This window comes from Macrotis lagotis, chromosome 1 (genome assembly GCF_037893015.1).
Source record: "Macrotis lagotis isolate mMagLag1 chromosome 1, bilby.v1.9.chrom.fasta, whole genome shotgun sequence".
Classification (NCBI taxonomy): Eukaryota; Metazoa; Chordata; class Mammalia; order Peramelemorphia; family Peramelidae; genus Macrotis; species Macrotis lagotis.
Window position 1 is genome coordinate 758709525 of NC_133658.1, and position 21777 is coordinate 758731301.

Consider the following 21777-nt stretch of genomic DNA (forward strand, 5'->3'; position numbering starts at 1 on the left):
CTGAAGCTGGAATGTTTTTGGGAAGGAGAAGAAAGTGTAAAAGAACTATGAAAATGAGATGCTGAACTTAATGGAAAAGATTTAAATTGAACTAGAGGTCCATAGTTGACAGCAACAAGAATCTCACTAAGACAGTGGCTGAGTGACAGGGATAGATTGAATGTCCAAAGGTGGCATGGTCAACTAAAGAATATATCAACTTCTCTTACTTATCCTGTATATTTAAAAAGTGTATGAGAAAGCATTTTCAGTTTGAAAAAGTGTGCCAAAATTTGTCATGTCTTTAGAAGAAAACTGGGTTTTTGAAAATAAGAGAAAATGGAAGAAATATGAAAAAATTTAGGATGAAAGATTTTATTAATAATAGAGAATAGTCTGAAGTGTGCAGCAGAAAGGACAAGCTGTAATAGTTTAGGGTTAAGTCAACAGCAACACTTATTGTTAATCTAACATCTACTGATCCTTTGTGGCTAGTGCATGAATCTGTTGTCTAAGGAATACACTGAGTTGACTTTGTCACTTATTGTTAATCTAACATCTACTGATCCTTTGTGGCTAGTGCATGAATCTGTTGTCCAAGGAATACACTGAGTTGACTTTGTTTCTGTAGCTATATTGTGGTAGAGAGCTGTGTTTGCCAAGATATCCAGGTGTTCCCTAGGTAGTCATCAATATTTTTTGGCAAGAAAAGAAGCAAATATTCTCACTGGTGAGTTTTGTTACAGAAAAAAAATATGTGACTACTGCAAATCAGACCTGGGACAAAGCTCTACAGCTCTTGTGCTAGTATATATCTTTATGTTATTGTTTTGTTCACCCAACAGATGAAGGAAATTTTCTTATAAAGGAAATTTCTTGTAAGACTGTGGTAGAGATAATAGAAATTGTGAAAGCGTTGTTTTAATCAAAGCAAAAAATAACAATAGTTTCTTTTTTAATTTTATGATGAAAATCAACTGTGAAAGTTATAGTTGTATTCCTTATATCTGGAGTTTTTGAAGAGAAAGCCTGAAGATAATTCTTGGTGATATTAATAAAGGGATTTTTTGTTTTAGTGATTTGTTCAGCTGTGCTAAATTTATCCAGCTGCTGCTTTCATAATTTTGCCCAAACTGCCAAAAACATTCTTTATTGGTTAAAGTGTGTATGTCAATTGATGGAAGAAATCATTTTTCTCACCATTGACTGATGCTCCTTAGCCCATAATATATTAATAATCAATTATTAAATTAGGACCAGCATTGTTTTAAAGAAATTATATGTTGTTCAGCCTCTGAAGGGCATTGCTGATGAATGAGATTACTTAAGGGTACACGCTTTCAATCCTGGGCAGGAGATTTTTTCCCAATTATTGAACCTTACAAAGAATTTATTTTAAGGTAGATTCCATCCCATTTTTTTTTCATTAAGCCAGATCTAATCCTTTTCTCTAGATTACCCTGGGTGAAATAGTTTGGATGGGAGATAAGGATGTTCATCTGATACTGCATCAGAATCATATTCTCCCACCCCCTCATTAGAATAGGATTAATTATCATTATAATATTCACTATTCTCATTAATTGTTAGCCATTTAGAGTTGATGACTAGCCTCAAGAATACTCACAACTTCCAAAGACATAATAAACACTGAATGTGTTTCATGAGGGTTTTTGGCATTTGTGAGGGTCACTGTAATAAGAGATTTATTTTAATTTCTATCTATTTTGACATTAACTTTGAATATGGTGTGAGATGTTGGTCTGTGCCAAGATTTTAGTAGACTATTTTCCAGTTTTCCAAGTAGTTTTTATCAAGTAGTGAGTTCTTATCCAAGAAGCTAGATACTTTAGACTTATCAGTTGATTCCTATAGATACTATAATCTCTGATCTATTCCACTGATCCACTTCTCTATTTCTTAGCTAGCACCTGATAGTTTTGATGAACATCATTTTATAATATAGTTTTAGATCTGGTATAGCTAAGCCACATTCCTTTGCATTTTTTTCATTAATTCCCTTGATAGTCTTGACCTTTTGTTCTTACAGAGAAATTTTTGCCCTGTAAAATAGTTTTGATAGTTTTATTGGTATGGCACTGAATATGTATGTTAATTTAGGTAGAATTATAATTTTTATTATATTAGCATGGCCTTCCCATAAACAACTGAATTTTTTCCAGTTGTTTAGATGTGAGTTGTTACTTTAATTTTCTCCCCATTGTAGATGAATTCACCCTTTTCATTTTTGATATGGGTAATTTTGTTTCTTCTTTCTTTCTTTAATCAGATTAACACAAGGCATATTTATTTTATTGATTTTATTTGTAAAAACCAACTCAGTTTTTATAGAAGGTAAATAGTTTTCTAACTTTCAATTTTACTGATTTCTCCTTTTATTTTCAGAATTTCTAATTTGGTATTTAATTGGGAATTTTTAATTTGTTCTTTTTCTAGTTTTTTTTAGTTGCATGACCATTTCATTGATCTCCTCTTTATTTATTTTATTCCATTAAACATTTAGAGATAAAATATTTTCCCTAATAATTGATTTGTCTGCACCCCTAGAATTTTGGTTTGGTATATCATCATTGTCATTGTCTTGAATAAAATTGTTGATTATTTTTATGATTTGTTGTTTGATTCGTTCATTCTTTAAACTTCAAGTTATTTAGTTTACAATGAAACTTCATTTTATCTTTCTAAGTCCCTTTATTACAAGGAATTTTTATTGCATCACTATCTGAAAAGGATGCATTTAAAAATTTATGTGTTTCTGCATTTCATTGTGAGGTCTTTATACCCAAATACATGTTAATTTTTGGGCAGGTGCCATATATCACAGAAAAGGTATATAATTTTCTATAGCCATAGTTTTGCCCAGAAGTCTATAATATCTAAGTTTTCTAAAATTATATTCACCTTCTTAACTGCCTCCTTGTTTATTTTCTGTTTAAATTTATTGAATTCTGAGAGAAGGAGATTGAGGTCTCCCACTAATATAGTCTTGCTATCCATGTCTTCCTTTAACTTCTTTAGCTTCTCCTCTACGAATTTGGATGCTATACCATTTAATACATATATATTTAACACTGTTATTACTGCATTGCCTCTTAGTAAGATATAGTTTCCTTTCTTATCTCTTCAAATTTGATCTATGCTTCTTTTTTACTTTAGCTGAGATCAGGATTGCTAACCCCTGCTTATTTTTTTAATTTCAGTTGAAGTATAATATGTTCTGCACTAATCTTTTACCTTTATCCTGTGTGTATTTCTCTGCTTCCAATATGTTTATTGTAAACAACTTCTTATAGAATTTTTTTTATTCACTTTCACTTTATAGGAGAATTTATTCCCTTCATATTCACAGTTATAATTACTAGCTCTGTATTTCCCTCTATCCTATCATTCCCCTATTTGTAATTTTCTCTCTCCTCTCCCTTTCCCCTTTTACTTTGTTTTTAAAAAATAATTTACTTTTACCCTTCCTTTTATCACCTCTTTCTTGCTTTTTCTTTTCTCTTCATCCTTCTTGTTCCCTTTAGGACAGGATAAATTTCTAAACTCAAATAGGAACATATATGTATATGTATATATATAGTTCTCTTTTTTGAGACAAATCAGTATAGAGTAAGTGCTCACACTCTGTTTCTCCCTCTACTGTAAAAAATCTGTGCTTCTTCATGTGGTGACATCTATATTCCAATGTCCCCTCCTTCTCCCAGTATCATCCTTTGTTCATATCTTGTTTTATATCTATCTTTAACCAATACCCTCTAATAAAGTATGTGTTTTTCAACTGCCTTGATAGAAGCAACTTCTCAAGATTTAAAAGCACTATCATATCATAATCACTTCCTACCCACATTTTCTGTTTAAGTATAATCCCTTCAGCTATCTCCTTAGGAATACAGTTCTCAAGAGTCAATAGCATCATCATATCTGAATCAATTTAAACCCACACTCTCTGTCTAATAATTCTTCTTTTAACTGTCCTAAGAGAAATAAAATCTTCATCCCATGTAGGGGTTTAGAGAGTTTAGTGTTATTGGCTCATATTTTTTCTTTCCATTTACCTTTTTACACATCTTTTTAGTCTTGTATTTGAAGATCAAATTTTCTGTTCAGTTATGGTCTTTTTATCAGGTAAATATGAAAGTCCTTTATTTTCTTGAAAAGCCATCTTTTCCCCTGAAAGTATTTGTTGAATTTTTCATAGTAGTTGGTTCTTTATTTTAATCCAAGCTCTTTTCCTTTCCAAAATATAACAATTAAGACCCATAATCCTTTATTGCTGAAGCTGATATACTTGACTGTGGTGTTTGGTATTTAAACTGCTTCTTTTTCACTATTTCTAGTATTTTTTCCTTTAGGTAAAATTTGGGTACAATATAACTTGAAGTTTTTAATTTTGAGATTTCTTTCTGGGAGTGATTGATGGATTCTTTCAACCAATATTTTATATTCTAATGTTAGGATATTAGATCATTTTCCAAAAATAATATCCTGCATGATATTGGCTGAACTTATTTTCAGATTGTAAATTTAGATAGCCAAGTTATTCGTAAATAATCTCTCCTGGATATATTTTCCTGATCAGTTGTTTTCTGAAGATATTTTACATTTTCTTTTTGTGTGTTTTTTTTATTTTATTTGATGAAATCTTGATGTCTCATAGAATTATTTCTTTCCTTTTTCTAATTCTATTTTTTGGTATCTTATTTTCTCCAATTAATTTTTTTTCTGTTCCTGTTGGTTAATTTTACTTTTAGATGAATTGTTTTCCTTTTCGAGCTGATCAATTTTTATTTTAAAGGTTTCATTTTTCATTTTCGATTAGCCAATTTTAGTTTTAAAAGTATTGCGGGGGAAGCTAGGTGGCACAGTGGATAGAGCACCAGTCCTGGAGTCAGGAGTACCTGAGTTCAAATCCAGCCTCAGACACTTAATAATTGCCTAGATGTGTGACCTTGGGCTGGTCACTTAACCCCATCACCTAAAATAAAAAAAAATAGTAAAATAAAATATTGTGTTCTTCATTCAACTTTTTTTCATAATTCTCTTTCACTACTCTCATTTCTTTATTTTTTATCCTCTTCTTTGGTTTTTAAAATCTTTTTTGTGCTCTTCCAAAATGATTTTTTATTTGAAATTCATAATCCTCTTTGAGGCTTCACATGTAGAATTTTGTCACTCCTTTCTTCTATTGAGATGGCATTATTATTGGCCCTATCAGCATAATAACTTTCTATGGTCATTGTTCTTTTTTTCTAACTCATTTTTATAATTAAGTTCTGCTCCTAGGGCACAGAAGATACAGTTTCAAGTTTTTTGTGCTGGGTCTGGGAGTCTGATCTGTAGCTTTCTGCTTTGGCATTTCAGGTGCTCAAGGTATGTTCTCTGCTTTAGTGTAGCCCTACCCTGTCTCTACTGATGCACAAGCCTTCCCAGACTCAAATTTCACCTCCCAGCTGTAGTTGGAACCCTCACTGCTGACCTGTTGGCCTGCTGAACTCTGCTTTGGCTAAGAGCTTTCTTTTAGCTTCCCAGTTCTCTCACCTGTGTTAAAATATACTACCCTTTTACTGATGTGAGATAGAACTTTTCTGAAGTTTCTCCAAGATATCTTCAGTTTATTTAATTAATGCATAAATCAAGACAGACTACACTATGAAAACATTTTATTCTAAAGGAGATGACATCATTTAAAGGGTAGGGGTACTCTGGGTTGGATAATTAGATCTAGGAAATTATAGGAATCTTGGGTGAATTTATAGGGTAATTGATTGACAATTCTTTTTTAGGAGCAATGATAGCTCCAAATATTGTTCTTAGAAGTAGTGAAAAAAATTTGGGTAAAATTACTACAAGGCAGGAAGATTATCAAAATGCATTGAGATGAGTGTGTGAAGTGTTACATATGATGAGTTCTAACTACACAGAAACCCAGAACCTTAGAGTAGGAAGTCTGACTCAGAGGTAGAGAATGATCGAAGTACCATGGCAAGAAGATGGATAAACAGGAATACAAAAATGAAATTATCATTTCCCTCAATGAACATACATGCACAGCAATACAGCATATTAATGTAAAATAATAATAATAATGATAATATAGAATTTTCATCATTAGAAGGTCATTACATCATTGAAAGGGATTGTTTCGTATTATGTGTGGACCAGCTACTGTAGGGTGGTAGTCTATTCCCGTTGAATGTTTGTTCTGGAAAATACCAAGGTCTGTGAATCATAGTCTTATTGGTTTCTGGACTCCTTTATGATTGCTAAAAATTGAGTACTCCAAAATGTTTTTATCTTTATATGTACAATGACCATATTAGAAGTTAAAACATCTTAATCTAAGTATGAAATTGTTTTAGCCTCATGAATCCCATGAAAAGTTCTTGAGAACCCAAGGACTGCTCTGAAAGACACTGACTCAAAGCAAAGCACCAGAATTATTGAACAGAAAAAAATTTTGTATTATGTTTAGAGTAAGTTTATTATTTTATAGTTATTTATCATAATTTGCTCAAGTACTCTTCATATTGGATAATTAGACAACATATAACTGAACAGCAGGTAGAATCAAAAGTTATTCTAGTCATCTGTCTCTCTGTCTTCTTTATAATATTATATATATGCACATTTATATAGCTATATGTATATTTACATTTATATATTCCTATTATAATATTTCCCTCTCCATACTCAAATATATCCATATTTTAAATATATATATATATATATGTGTGTGTGTGTGTGTGTGTGTGTGCATGTGTGATATAGCTATAAATATTCAAACATCTATATCTATAGCTATATATATATCCTCTTATATCAGAAAATTTCAAGGAGAATGGTACAACAGAGTTACAATATGAATTAAGAGGAAGCTTAAAGAAACTGAATCAAATGGAAATTATTGTACATGTTAAAAAATACACCTCAACAGTTTCTACTTACATTCAAAGTTGCAGATCAGAGCAATGCTTGTTTCTCAAAGAATTTTGGAAGCAATTCAAAGATGCATTTCTGTAAGCACTTATGAAATAATATTCAATCTTGCATTTGTGATCTTATTTCTTAGGAATTAAATTTAATTTCAATGAAAACTATAAATTTGACTCATAAACTTTATGCTTCAACATATTTTCCTAATTTCACATATCACTATTTTACAGTATTATATTACCTTAAACCTGTGCATCATAATTTATTCAAGGACTCTTTATATTGGATAATTAAACAACATTTAACTCAGTAGCAAGTAGAATGAAAGGATCTGCCTAGCCAACAAAAAATTTAAATTGTTGACAGAAAAATTAGAAAGGCAATTCCAAAATTAAATGTTTATGAATCATCTCCTACTCTCCTCAGTCAGAGAAGATGGGAAAAGAAGGAGAGATCATAATTTATAGATTGTCACTTATTCTTTATTTTTCTTAATTGGAAGTCAGCTCCCATTCTGGTCCTTGATGGTAGAGACAGGGGCAGAACCATGGACTCAGAAATTGTCTCTCAAAGCTGCTGAGCCTCAACATTAGCTATCTAGCATCAAATCTCTCCTCTTCAATTGCCATTCCATCTAGCCTTTGCACAAATTATATACTACTGATACATTCAATCATTTTTGTTGATGCTCTAATAATTGCTGAATTTGTCACATGCTCTGTTCCACAATTCACATTCCTGAGGCAGTGTTTGGCTTAGAATTGATGACAATTTTAATTCTTTCATATAGTTGTTGTTATTATTTAGAATATCATGTAAAGAGCAAAATAGTGATCTCACAATTACACTTTGAGTTTACTGTTACACACAAATATGCACATCAACAATAGAAAGAGGGAGTGTAGAGTAACAGGCAAGTGAGGTATACTTAAAAGTAAGACACGTATCAAAGGAACATTTTTAAACTTCAGAATTTAGAAATTCTTTCCATGAACAAACTTTCTTTTCTCATCAAATATAGTTCCCTTTCTCATAAAACACTATCATATAACAAATAATATTTTAAGGACAATAAAGAAAAGAGAGAGGGGAAAATCAGTAAAACCAATCAAAGCACTGAAAAAATTCTGAAAATATTTGCAATTTTCCATACTTGTGGCATGATCAGTTTTAAAATGGCAAATGTAGCTCATGCTTCTATAGCTGCTATTAGTTCTGAGCTTAATAAAGTATCTTTTTCAAGGCAAGAGGAAAAGTACAATTGAAACAAATTTTCTGAGAAACACTTCTTCCCATTAATATGAGGAAATCTTAAAACCTGGTTCCAAGACTAAAGAGTTCCTTTTTTTTTTATTTAAGGATGTTGGAAAATGAATCCTTGATACCTCCTTTGCACTCAATTTATGTTTAAGGCTGCAAATTTATTTTCCTTCATTAGATTCTTCTGTCTGTATGACTATATAATGTTTTGAAGGAGAAATAAAAAGAAAAAGATACTAGAGACTTGTATCTAACACCTCGTTTTGTTTTTCATCAGTTGTGTGACTCTGTGATTTATACTGTTTTAGGTACAGTTTCTTCAGTTGAAAAACATAGGATTGGATTATAAATTGATAAATCTTCTAGCCTTAGCATTCTCTGTAACATTCCTCTTGTGAAATGATGGAGATTTAACTGCTAGTTTCAGGAGAGGGGCATCAAGGAAAATATTTTTCCATCAGAGTTATTAAAATAGCAAGGCCAACTCTTTAAATATTAGAAGTATGTCAATTCAAGATTGATTTTCACAGTCTATCTGAAATACATACCAGAAGGTAATAGGAGGATAAATGTATACAAATCTCTCTCTCCCCCCTCTATTTTTCAAACTCTCCCCCTTCCTCTTTCCCTTTCCCTACTTCCACAGCATAACATCCACTAAGCCCATTTAACCTATTATTCTAATATTTTCCCATTCATTAGAAGGTTCTTTCTAACACTTTGTTCAAGGCAATTTTGACATCTTTATTTCTCAGACTGTAGATGAGAGGGTTTAGCATGGGCACAATGATAGTGTAAAACACAGAGGACACTTTTCCCTGATCCAGGGAGTTAACTGAAGATGGTTGCAGGTACATGAATGCAAGGGAGCCAAAGAAGACACCAACTGCTACAATATGGGAGCTGCAGGTACTGAAGGCTTTTGATCTGCCTTCAGGGGATTGAATTTTTAAAATGCTAGCAATGATAAACATAAGTGCAAATAATGGTCAGTGTTGGAAAAAGGATATTAAATGTACTGAGTGATAGAAGCACCACTTCATTGACATGGGTGCTAGAACAAGAGAGTTTTAAGAGTGGAAGGAAATCACAGAAATAATGATTGACAGCATTTTCCTTACAGAAAAGAACTTTTAGCAAACAACCTGTGTGAACTGTGGTTCCAATGAGGCCCAATGCATATACCCCACACACCAACCATGACCACACCTGATAGGTCATTATAAGACTATATCGAAGGGGATGGCATATAGCAACATAGCGGTCATATGCCATCACAGCCAACATTTGACATTCAGAAATGGCCAATAAGGTAAAAATATAGATCTGAGTTATACACTCAGGGTAGGAAATGGTATTCTTCTCTGATAAAAAATTCGTCAGCATTTTGGGAGTGATGACAGTTGATTGACAGAGGTCAATAAAGGACAAATTACAGAGGAAATAATACATTGGGTTATGAAGATGAGTACTCAGTTTAATAAGTATAATCATGCCAAGGTTCCCCATCACAGTAACTACATAAATCCCTAGGAATAAAAAAAAGAGTGGTAGCTGGAGTGCTGGATGGTTTGTCAGTCCCATAAGGATGAACTCAGTCACTAGTGAATAATTTCCTTTCTCCATTCTTTTTTGAGTATAGAGTAGAAGTCTGTATACAAGAGGAAAAAATACAGTCTTTAATATTACAAGTCTAAAATGAGGCCTCAGATAGAAAAGTAAAATTATTCTAGACATTCATCTGATTCATTTCTCACAAAGTAAAGACTCAGTTTCACAGGAATGATGTATGTGATCCATTGTACTGGAAAGAGTAACATTTGAATTTCTCTCCTACATAACAGAATCATATTTTTCTTCATATACCTATTTTCAATGATGTTTTCTTGCAACCAAAAAGGTATATAAAATATTTCATCATATATATATATATGTATGTATATATATACATATATATATATATATATATATATAAATCATAGAGTCTTGTTTCTTAGATTTCCATAGCTATAAACTTGAGATAGATCCCAAAAGATAGTGTCTCCTGAGAGTAATTCATTCCACTTCTTGCCTTTTTGTGAACACTCTTGTTTGCAGCCTAGTGACTTCTGATTTTCCCACCAATAATCTGTGGAATCTGTGAACTTGGAAACTATGTCCTCTGATTCCTTTTCCTGGTTAATAAAAGGACTCGCTCAGAATTCAGTTATTACTAAGATTTCATTTTTGAAAGCTTTATGCTGGGAAGGAAATCTGGTTGCCTTCTTAGTATTATATTTCAGAGTATCTCAAGACATTCCTTAGCCCTTGGTCTTTGAATGGACCTCTCAGACAAATTGGAGCTTAGGAATTAACAATAATTTATAAAAACCAAGGTTACCAGCTGTAGGACTTTTGTGTTTACCATCAAATTTTGATGATTCCAGAGGAAAAAATGAGGCTTCTTTAAGTGAGTGTTCTGCCTCACTTAAATCCAATTCTTATACATGTCAGGACATCTTTAATCTTTTTTTGAAAGCAACACCAACACCAAAAACAATTAACAACAACAACCACCACAGCAAAAACAGGTGATATGTTTTTGAATATGAAACCAAGCTTGGAGACATAACTAACTCAGAGTATGACAACATGATTAAAATTGATTTTGAAATATCATGATACATTAGGACAATGGATATAATCTAACTTTAAACATCAAAAAAAATAAATGTAAACCTTTTAATGGTAGTTAAAAAAATCATTTCTAAAAATGCAAAAATAAAGAGGCAAATTTAGAAATCAGTTTGTCAGATATAAAGAATTTTAGTATAATACAAACTCAATATAACTAAGATGGTAGTCAAATAAAATTATATAACTATGTGTTTCATAAAGAGGTTTGGTTTCCAGGAATAAGGAAGGAATAATTCTAGCACAGTTTTCCTTGTTCAAACTACATGTGAAATATTTTATCTGGTTCTTTTTTCCATGGTGGAAGAAGGATATTGAAAAGGTAGAGAGCATCCAGGAATGATCCTGAGTACATGCCATATAAGGATAATTTAAATGACTTGAGAAAGTTTACTGCAGAAAAGGGAAGAATGAAAGGGAAATTATAATTGTTTCCATGTTAAAAGCTATAATGTGTAAAAGGAAGTATGTTTTATCTACAAAAAGAGAGAGCTAAGTATTATTGCATAAAATTGAAAAGAAAAATGTAGGCTTGATATAATAATGAAATCTGTAACAATTTTACATAATGCAAAGTGAAATGTATTGTCATGGTAATAGTAGGTTCTTCTAAAATTCAATTCTTTAAGTTGGATTACTATCACTGCTGTATTGTATTGAGGGGAGGTTATGGGAGATGGTTTGGATTATATGAAATGTACCTTCCGATTCTATGAAATTGCTCTAGCTCTATAATTCAAAGGTGGAGTTCTTTAGACCTCCAGAAATCACATTCTATTTTTTAAACCATTAGTTCCCAGTTTGGGGTCTGATCCTATGTTAGTGGGAGCATACGATCAATATCAAGTTATCGTTTTTCACAGAGCACTGAGGTTACATGAATCTTTATTAAAAAGAAAAAGTAATGTCAAACTAAAAAAAAATACTTACCATCTATCATTGAATCTTAAAGTTTCTTGACCCAAAGAACACTGCTTCTATGAAATTTATTATAGTCATGGTTGGAACTTTCTAGTCTTTGTTATAATATTAACAATTTCTATTAATATATAGAAATTGGAGTATAGAACTCAGATTCTGAAATACTCTGGAAACTGACTTGATCTGAAGAATATTTTTTTAATTGTTACTTTGACCTAATTTCTCCTAATTGTGACTTCATCCAAATATAGTATCCTCTTCAACTATATTTAACAGTGTTCATCGATGGCAGCAGAGTTCATACTGATATATCTTAAAGTTTTTTATGGCTGTTTAGAAGATAACTGGGATCTCATTAGTAATACATTGACAAAGGCTTCCACAGGGATTCATCTCATAAGGGATTCTCCCTTTCTGGGAAGAAGTCATTAATATTTTCCTCTACTTAATGTTTCAGAACATGATTCCAATGTGAGACATAGGAATTCATGCATCTACGACCAATTTATTTGAGCTGATGTCTGACTTGGGGTAGTGTCTAAAGTATAAACAATCCACATAGTTGACTTTGTCTGAAATCTGAAGTCATGCTAGCTGAGAAAGTTGGGAAACTGGGAGGCATGAAGGTTCAAGGAAGGGAGAAGTGGTAGAAAAGCAGTGTGAAAATCAGATTCTGGACTTTCTGAAGAAGAGATGAATTGAACAAGCAAGAAGAATCTTAATAATTGTTGAATAAAAGGGATCGATGAAGTGACTAAAGGTGGCCTTATAGGATCAAGTAAAGATAATGTCTACTTCTCTTCCTGATCTGGTGGATAAGAGGGTATGAGAAAATCATAAATAACCTTAAAAAGATGATCACTCAGCTCAAATCCTGCCTCAGACACATAATAATTGCTTAGCTGTGTGACCTTGGAAAAGTCACTTAACCCCATTTACTTAAATAAAAAATATTAAAAAAAAAGAAAAGATTGCTCAGCAATGTCATGTTGTCAGAAGAAGGCAGGGTTTCAGTGATCATCAAAAAAATGGAAGAAATGAAATGAAAGACATGAAAAAGGAAAGCTTTAGGATTAATTAATAATTGAAGATCATTAGGGAATACAATAAAAAGTGATGATTTGTGATAACTTAAGGATAGTTAATTGTATCTAGCAGCACTTTCTTAGTTGTTGATATCTGCTTTTAATATACACATATACATATATATGTTTGGTTGCATGTATGCATGTATGTATATACATTTATATAATTATCTTTGGTGCCTAGTGAATGAGTGCTCTGTCCTAGAAGCACATTGGGAAGACTTTGTTACTAAGATTAACTATGGTAGAGAACTAAGGTTGTATCCTGAAGTTATGTATAAAGTTTTTTCCTAATCAAAGGAGCAAGTAGACTGAGTGGCAAATCTTGCTATCAAGAAAGTGTGTGCCCCTTGCATGTCAGGACCTAGGACAAAATGCTGTTATCCTTGTTCTAGTTTGAATTTGGGTATCTAGTTTTGACTATTGAACAAATAAAGAGAGCTCTGATCTTGGAGTCAGGAGGAAGGAAGCTTGATTTCAGCTTCATTGACATTTACTAGCTGTATGACCTTAGACAAATCACTTAACTCTGATTGCCTCACATCCATGGCCATCTGCAGTCATCCTGATTCATATCTGGCCACTGGATCCAGTTGACTTTGGAGGAAAAAGAGAGTCTGGATATTTAGCACAGCACTCTCTCACTCAAACCTAATTTACATGCCTTTCCTGGCATCATCTCCGCTATGTGATGGTCTTCTTTGAGAATGAAGGACAGAACATCATCGTCATCATCAACATCAAATGAGTGCTAGATAAAACTAAAAGGATGAGGGAAAGATTTTCATGAGACTCTAGTAGAGATAAGAAAAAAGTTATTATGAAAGCAGTATTCTAATCACAGCTTCAAAAAGTGATAGCTTGTATTTTTATGATGAGACTCAACAGTGACATTCTCTTATGACTGTCATTGAAAAGAAAGCCTATTGACCAATTGTTGGGGATATTGTAGAGGGAATTTTTGTTTCAATGATTTATTCAGTTATCCTACGATTTTTCAGCTGCTGCTCTCAGAGCTTTGTTGATAGTAAACAGAAGTCAGAGAAGTTATACAGAATTGATAATGTATCAGACAATTCACAGAAAAAAAATGATCTTTCAGTGGAGCAAGTTATATGATTGCAACTAAGAATCCTAGAACTCACTCAAGGGAACATTTCCTGATATCTCTAGGATGATATTCTAAGATTGGGGACCTGATTGAAGTGTTGACTCTCCTTAACTTCAGTTTCCTTCTTAGTCATTTTCTGTCTTTAGGGACCACACTCTGAAATGAATCTGGAACTATATGTTTGCTTTTTTCCTAGCTGGAAGACAGGATACCAAGATCTCTCCTCTCCTAAACTCTGACCAATTCTACCACATAGTCTCTTCTCCATCTCCCCTGTAAATGGATCATTGAGTAGTCAATGTTCACAAAGGAGTAGTCTTGAGTCCCTGCAGATTATATTCTCACCCTGACACTTTTTAGAAATACCCATGTTAACTATTCTGAGCAAATATTAAGTATGTATAGTGTGCAAAATACTGTGCTAAGGACATAAATGAATGACTGAAGGATTGAAAAATTACCTTTTAAATGAATACTAAGTGCCAGTGATCATGTTAAATGCAGGGATTACAGATACATAAAGCAAGGTAGACTTCCCTATAAAGAATTTTATATTCTAAAAAGGAATAACAGCATAAAATGATAGAAGTGGCCAAGGAAAACACAGTTTATCCAGGAAAGTATAGGGATTGTGAGTGGAATTATGGGACAACTGATGGAATATTCTATGAAAAAATGACCATTCTGATCATAATTTTCAATGATAGAAGTAGAAAGCATGTGTATAGTAGTGGGCAGTAGAATTGCCAGAAGGCAGAAGGTTAGAATACACTGACATTAAATTTTGACGAACTATTTATAGTGAACTCTCATCTTTCAGGAACCCAGGACCCCAGGAAAGGAAGTGAAGTGGTGGGTCTGACTGAGAGTTAAAAGTAGATCAAAGGGGCGGCTAGGTGGCATAGTGGATAAAGCACTGGCCTTGGAGTCAGGAGCACCTGGGTTCAAATCCAAACTCAGACACTTAATAATTACCTAGCTGTGTGGCCTTGGGCAAGCCACTTAACCCCTTTGTCTTGCAAAAAAAAAATAAAAATAAAAAAAAAGTAGATCAAAGCAGTATGGCAGGAAAATGGATGGTTAGAAATCATTGTTTGCCACAAGGAATTTGCATTCAGAACAATATTGCAATATAATAAGAAGATAGTTTTCACCAATAGAAAGTAATTTCATTGCAAGGGATTGCTTTAGATTTTATATGAAATACCCACTTTAGTAGGATAATATTTTCCCTTTGAAAGCTTGTACTAGAAATAGATATCTAGGGCTGCGAATATGAGACTTTTGGTCTTGGGACTCAAGTATTCAAATACTGAATACTCAAGAAAACTTTCATTTTTGTGAGTTATGTCTATCTATGTTCACCACTTTAGAATTAAAACATCTTACTAATATAAACATAATTTTGACCTTATAAGCCTCATGGGGAGTAGGTAAACTGTCTTTCATTTGTCTTTTTCCCCCAGTGAGTAAAAGAGTATTTTAAATTCAGTAGGTACTTACTAAATGCTTAAAGGTTTAGATTGGATTGATCACAGACAACAGGACTTGTGAGTACTTTGCTGAAGACCAAAATGAATTAATAAATGAGTAAAAAGTATTTATTATAATCATTATTTATTACAATATCATTGTTTCTATTATTATTATTATTATTATTATTATTATTATTATTATTTTAATTGCAATTTTCAGCCATGGGAAATAATTTCTTTGCAATAGATCCATTCAGCTTTTGTGTAGACCAATTACTTTAGCATAGCAATGTTTTTCTGTTTGAAAGCTTGACTTGAGAACTACAGCAATTCTCAAATATTTTGTTCTCAAGACACAAATTACACTGCTGAACAGTGAGTGCCCAAAGAAACTTATGTTTTATGAATTATATACAGATTTACTATATCAAAAATAAAAATATTTTATATTATTATGAAAATAGTTTTGAGTTCATGGACCCCATGGAAAGGTTTTGAAGTCTCAGAGATTCCTGTACCACATTTTGAGAGCCACTCATATATAACAAAGCACCAGAACTGTAAGATCTGTTAGAATCAAAAGTTTATTCTATCCATCCATTTATTCATCCATGCATCCATGCATTCATCCATTTATCCATCCATGCATCCATTCTATCTATCTATCTATCTATCTATCTATCTATCTATCTATCTATCTATCTGTCTGTCTGTCTGTCTGTCTGTCTGTCTGTCTGTCTGTCTATCTATCTATTATTGAGCTATCTAGCTATCTCTTTTATATAAAGACAATATACAAAACATCAATATTACTTTTATATTTTCCTCTCCATTCTTAAATATATACATACATGTATATTTAAAATTCATACATATGTTTCTGTTTTTTTTATGTATTAGGTAATTTCAAGGACAAAGGTTTATGAATTATGAGAGAACTTAAAGGTACCAAGGTAAAAAGTTTTTTAAATATTTAAAAAATCCACTTAACTTATGGATGAATATCTTCCTACACACAAAGTTGCAAATCAGGGACAATTTTTGTTTCTGAAAGAAATTAAAAAGTAATTCAAATATGCATTTCTAATGTTAACAAGACATAATATAGAAATTTAAAGATTCTAGAATGAGACTTACATAGTTGCAAATTCCTAAAAGCAAACAGATAAAATAACTTACTGCATTCTTTGAACCAACAGATTTTAGGAAATCCTTATTACATTCTCTTCTTTTTTGTAAACACATATTCAACAAAATTTGATCTATGATTTATGACCTGGTTTCCCAGGTGTAGTATTCCACTTAATTTAAACTAAAACTATAAATTTGAAGCATGAGCTTTATATTGATCATATTTCTCTAGTTTCCCGATATTAATCTATTCACAGGGTATTATAATGTCATCTGACAATCATATATCATAATTTGTTCAATTTTCTATTATCTAGAAGAATATTAAAAAATTAGACAACATATAGCTCAAGAACAAGTATTGTGATTTTATTGATCTAGATCAAAAAATCAAATTATTTGTGGAACAATTAGGAAAGCAATTCCAAAATGGATCAGGCTTTGGAGTCATCTTCTGTTATCCTCAATCAAGAGAGGATGAGAATAGAAGGGGAGACCAAACCAGTATTTGACATCTATTCTGCCAAGTGGAAAGTCAATTACAGTGGGAGAGACCATGAGCTTCAACTCTCAGCTCAGTGGTATTAAATCTCACAAGCAAGCTGCCATTGTATCTCCACCTTGTACCATTACTCAATTCAATAGCTCCTGATCTGGCTCCTTGAGGTAGAACTTAACACAAAAGAATAGATAACATTCATGAAAATAGATGGCCCAGAGTATAATGTGAGATGTACTTATAAGGAAACATGTAAGAAAAGAAAATTGCAACTTTTAACCTTGGGGCCTGAAAATTCTTTCTGTAATTAAATTCACTATTATCAGGTCTAGGTCTGTTTCTCAGAGAGACTTCTCATGCAACAAATAACACATTTCTAAAGAAGAGAAAGAAAAAAAAGAGCATTAAAAATAACAAACCCAATCAGTGCATTGAAAAAATTCTGAAAATATCTTACATTTTTCATACCTGTGCATCATGGTTAATTTAAAACATCCAGTTTAAAGGAATTTTGCCTCACACAATTCATGCTCTTGTGGCTAATGTTGTTGCTTAGTTTTAGAAAGTCTCAGTTTTTTTCTGCAGCAAGGAGAAAAACACAGTACCTGTTTGTCTCCCAGAAATTTCTCCTTTCTATAAAAGGCATATATTATGATGTTACAGGATGAATCCTTAGCATTTCTTTTAGACATCCATTAACATTTAATGTTATATTTGTGTTTTCTTCCACTTGATTCTTTTGTCTGGATTATTACATGATATATTGGGGAAGAAGAAAAAAGGTCCTAAATCAAAATTGACTTGAATTCAAGATCTGGTTTTGTCCTTGATCTGTTCTGTCACTATGAGCAAGTAATTTATCTTCTTTTAGGTATAGTTTTCTTCAGCTGAAAAGCAGTAGCTTGGTAAATCACTAAAATCTTCTTTGAGCTGTGTCATTTTCAGTGATATTCATGTAGTAAAATTTGAAGCTCCAATTGTTAGTTGCAGAAAACATTGATCTAAGGGGCCATCTGTGAAAACTACATTTACCTACAGATATTTATTTATTTTTTCAAATATTTTCCCCTCTATATTTTTTCTTGTCTCAGTTATATGTACAGTGCCATTTTCCCCAATTGATATTTTATTTTATTTTTCCAATTACATTGTTATGAAAGTTTTTCAACATTCATCTATATGCATATGTATATTTTTAAGTTACAGGATTTCCTTCAATCCTCCATTCTCATCTCCCTCCCCTCAGCAGTGAACAGACAGCTGAATATTGTACATATACATTCGTGTTAAACATTTTTACAGATTATTCATTTTCAGTATGAGGAATTAGGATTAAGGGAAAAGAAAGAATTCCATCACTAGTGAATGAAATCTGAAAAAATACATAAGAGAATTGGATTAAAAGTGAATTCAGTGTTCATCAGATTCTGAAGGGTTTTGTTTTTAATTTTGTTTTTTTTTTTCTTCCTCTGGATGGGGATAGCTAGGTCCATAGTCAGTCTAGTAGGGTTATCCTAACTTTCTGAACTGCTGAGAGGAACTGCTTCTATCAAGGTTGATCAACACACAATATTGTTGTTAATGTAATATAATTGTATTATGAGAGAACTTAAAGGTACCAAGGTAAAAAGTTTTTTAAATATTTAAAAAATCCACTTAACTTATGGATGAATATCTTCCTACACACAAAGTTGCAAATCAGGGACAATTTTTGTTTCTGAAAGAAATTACAAAGTAATTCAAATATGCATTTCTAATGTTAACAAGACATAATATAGAAATTTAAAGATTCTAGAATGAGACTTACATAGTTGCAAATTCCTAAAAGCAAACAGATAAAATAACTTACTGCATTCTTTGAACCAACAGATTTTAGGAAATCCTTATTACATTCTCTTCTTTTTTGTAAACACATATTCAACAAAATTTGATCTATGATTTATGACCTGGTTTCCCAGGTGTAGTATTCCACTTAATTTAAACTAAAACTATAAATTTGAAGCATGAGCTTTATATTGATCATATTTCTCTAGTTTCCCGATATTAATCTATTCACAGGGTATTATAATGTCATCATATATTAATTAAATTACATAATACATAACACAATAATGTTGTTAATGTACAATGTTCTCTTGGTTCTGCTCCCATCGCTCAATTGTTCTCATTTTTTACCATTTTTTCTGTATATAAGCCTAATATTGGAATTGTTGGGTCAAAGAGACTGAATAGTTTTATTGTACTTTGGGCATAGTTCAATATTGCCCTCCAGAAAGGCTGGATCCGTTCACAGCAACACCAACAATGTATTGATGTCCCAATCCTCCCACAACCTCTTCAATATTGATCATCTTCCCTTTTCTCACTTTGACTAATGTAATAGGTGTGAGGTGATACTTCATAGTTCTTTTAATTTGACTAATAAGTAATGATTTGGAGCATTTTTTCATATTATTATATAGTTTTAATTTCTTCATTTGAAAACTGTCTGTTAATATCCTTTTGCCATTTAACAAATGAGGAATGAATTGCAACCATATAAATTTGATACAATTGTCTATATATTTAAGAAATGAGACCTTTACCAGAACCCATAGCTGTGTTTTCCAGCTTTCTGTTTTCCTTCTAATTTGGGCAGCATTGGTTTTATTGTTGCAATGACTTTTTTTTAATTTAATATAGTCAAAATCATCCATTTTGTAATTTATACTGTACTCTCTTTCTTGGTCATAAATTTCCCCTTTTCCACAGATCTGACAGAGAGTATTTCTTGGTCTGTTAATTTATCTATGGTGTCATTACGTCTAAATCATGTACCCATTTTGACCTTATTTTGGTACAGGGTGTGAGATGTGGGTCAAGACCTAGTTTTTGTCATAGTATTTTCTGGTTTTCCCAACAATTTTGTCAAATACTTAGTTTTTATCCCAGAAGCTAATGTCTTTGGGTTTGTTGCCTACAGATATTTAAAATAAAATTTAAAATAAATATTGGATTCAAGCCAGTCTATAGGTGAATTTTACAGTACATCTGCAATGCAAGTCAGGGCGATAACAGGAGGATAAATGTGAGAAGAGGGATGTAGCCTACTGGTATGAGAAATGTCTCCAAAGTACTTCTGAGTTGGGCTCCTAATGAATGGGACAGAGTATCTGATTTGTTCTAAACTCTCTCTCTCTGTCTATCTCTGTCTCTCTGTCTCCCTTTTTCTCTGTCTCTGTCTCTGACTCTTGTCTCTCTTTGCCTATGGGTCTCTCTGTCTCTCTCCCTCTCTGTCCTCCCCCTGGTCAGTATCCACTAAATAATCAATACATCATTCTAATTCCTAATTCCAAAATTCTAATTCTCCTTTCACTGGAGAGTTTGTTCTATTTCTTTCCTCGAGGCAATTTTGATTTCTTCATTTCTCAGACTGCAGATGAGGAGACTTAGCATGAGCACATTGATAACATAAATGACAGGGGACACTTTATCTGCATTCATGGAGCTGCCTGAAGATGACTGCAGGTACATGAATGCAAGAGAGTTGCAATATGGGAAATACCTGTATGAAGCTTTTGATCTGCTTTCAGTGGATTGAATTTTTAAAATTTTAGCTATGATAAGACATTTATAAGAACAAATAATGCCCAGAGCTGGGAAAACATGTTAAATGTACTACTAGAGGGCAGAGTTACAACTTCTTTGACATAGGTACTAGAATAAGCGAACTTCAAGAGTGGAAGGAGATCACAGAAATAATGACTAATTACATTTTTCTTACAGTAAAGCACTCTAAGCACACAGCTTGCGTGAGCTATGCACTCTACTAAGTTTAATATATGCACCCCTCCCACCAACCATAGCAGTCAAATGCCATCACAGCTAACATTTGACACTTAGACATGGCAACAACCCCCCCCCCCCCCCAACAGAACTGAAGCATGTCAGAGATGGTATACTTCTCTGGCACAAAGTTCTCTAGCATTTTTGGATGTGGTGATTGATAGAGATCCATGAAGAACAAATTACAGAGGAAATAATACATTGGGTTTTGAAGATGAAAACTCATCCCAATAACTAATCATGCTCAGGTTTTCCATCACTACACAAATCCCTAGGAACAGGAGGAAGAGTGGCAGCTAGAGTTCTGACTGATCTGTCAGTACTATGAGAATGAACTCACTCACTAGTGGATAAATTCCTTTCTCCATTCTTTTTGAGTATAGAATAAGTAAGGATAAGAAATCTGTTGAAAAGTAGAAAAAAGGGGGTTGTCATTATTGTCAATCTTTAGTAAGACCTGAGACAGAACAGTAACATTAAAATATAAATTCCTGTGATTCTTTTGCCTCTTCCTATTTTCTTACAATAAACTAAAGATAATCATTTTCACAGATAAGGTATGTCAAACAGATTTCTGGAAATAGTCATGCTTGAACTTCTCTCTTACAAACAATAATAATAATAATAATAATAATACTGATAAATATTATTATGTAGTTTCAAAATTGTTCACAAAATAAAATGTTTGCAAAAATATTTCAGTATGTACTACAAAATTTATATCTTAGAGAACATTGTGGCTCATTATAGTACATAACAACAGTAATCTAGTATATGATATACACAAAGATGCAAGCTTTTGGAACAAAGATTTTAATCAAAACTCAAGCTATATGGCAGATCCTGGTTGTCTTACGACATCCT

The 21777-nt window shown here is 32.4% G+C and overlaps 1 pseudogene; it reads right to left on the minus strand.

The window, feature by feature from the left end:
- Positions 1-8891: 8891 nt before the first annotated feature.
- On the minus strand, positions 8892-9870 carry LOC141487980 (olfactory receptor 8G50-like; annotated as a pseudogene).
- Between the last annotated feature and the right edge of the window lie 11907 nt (positions 9871-21777).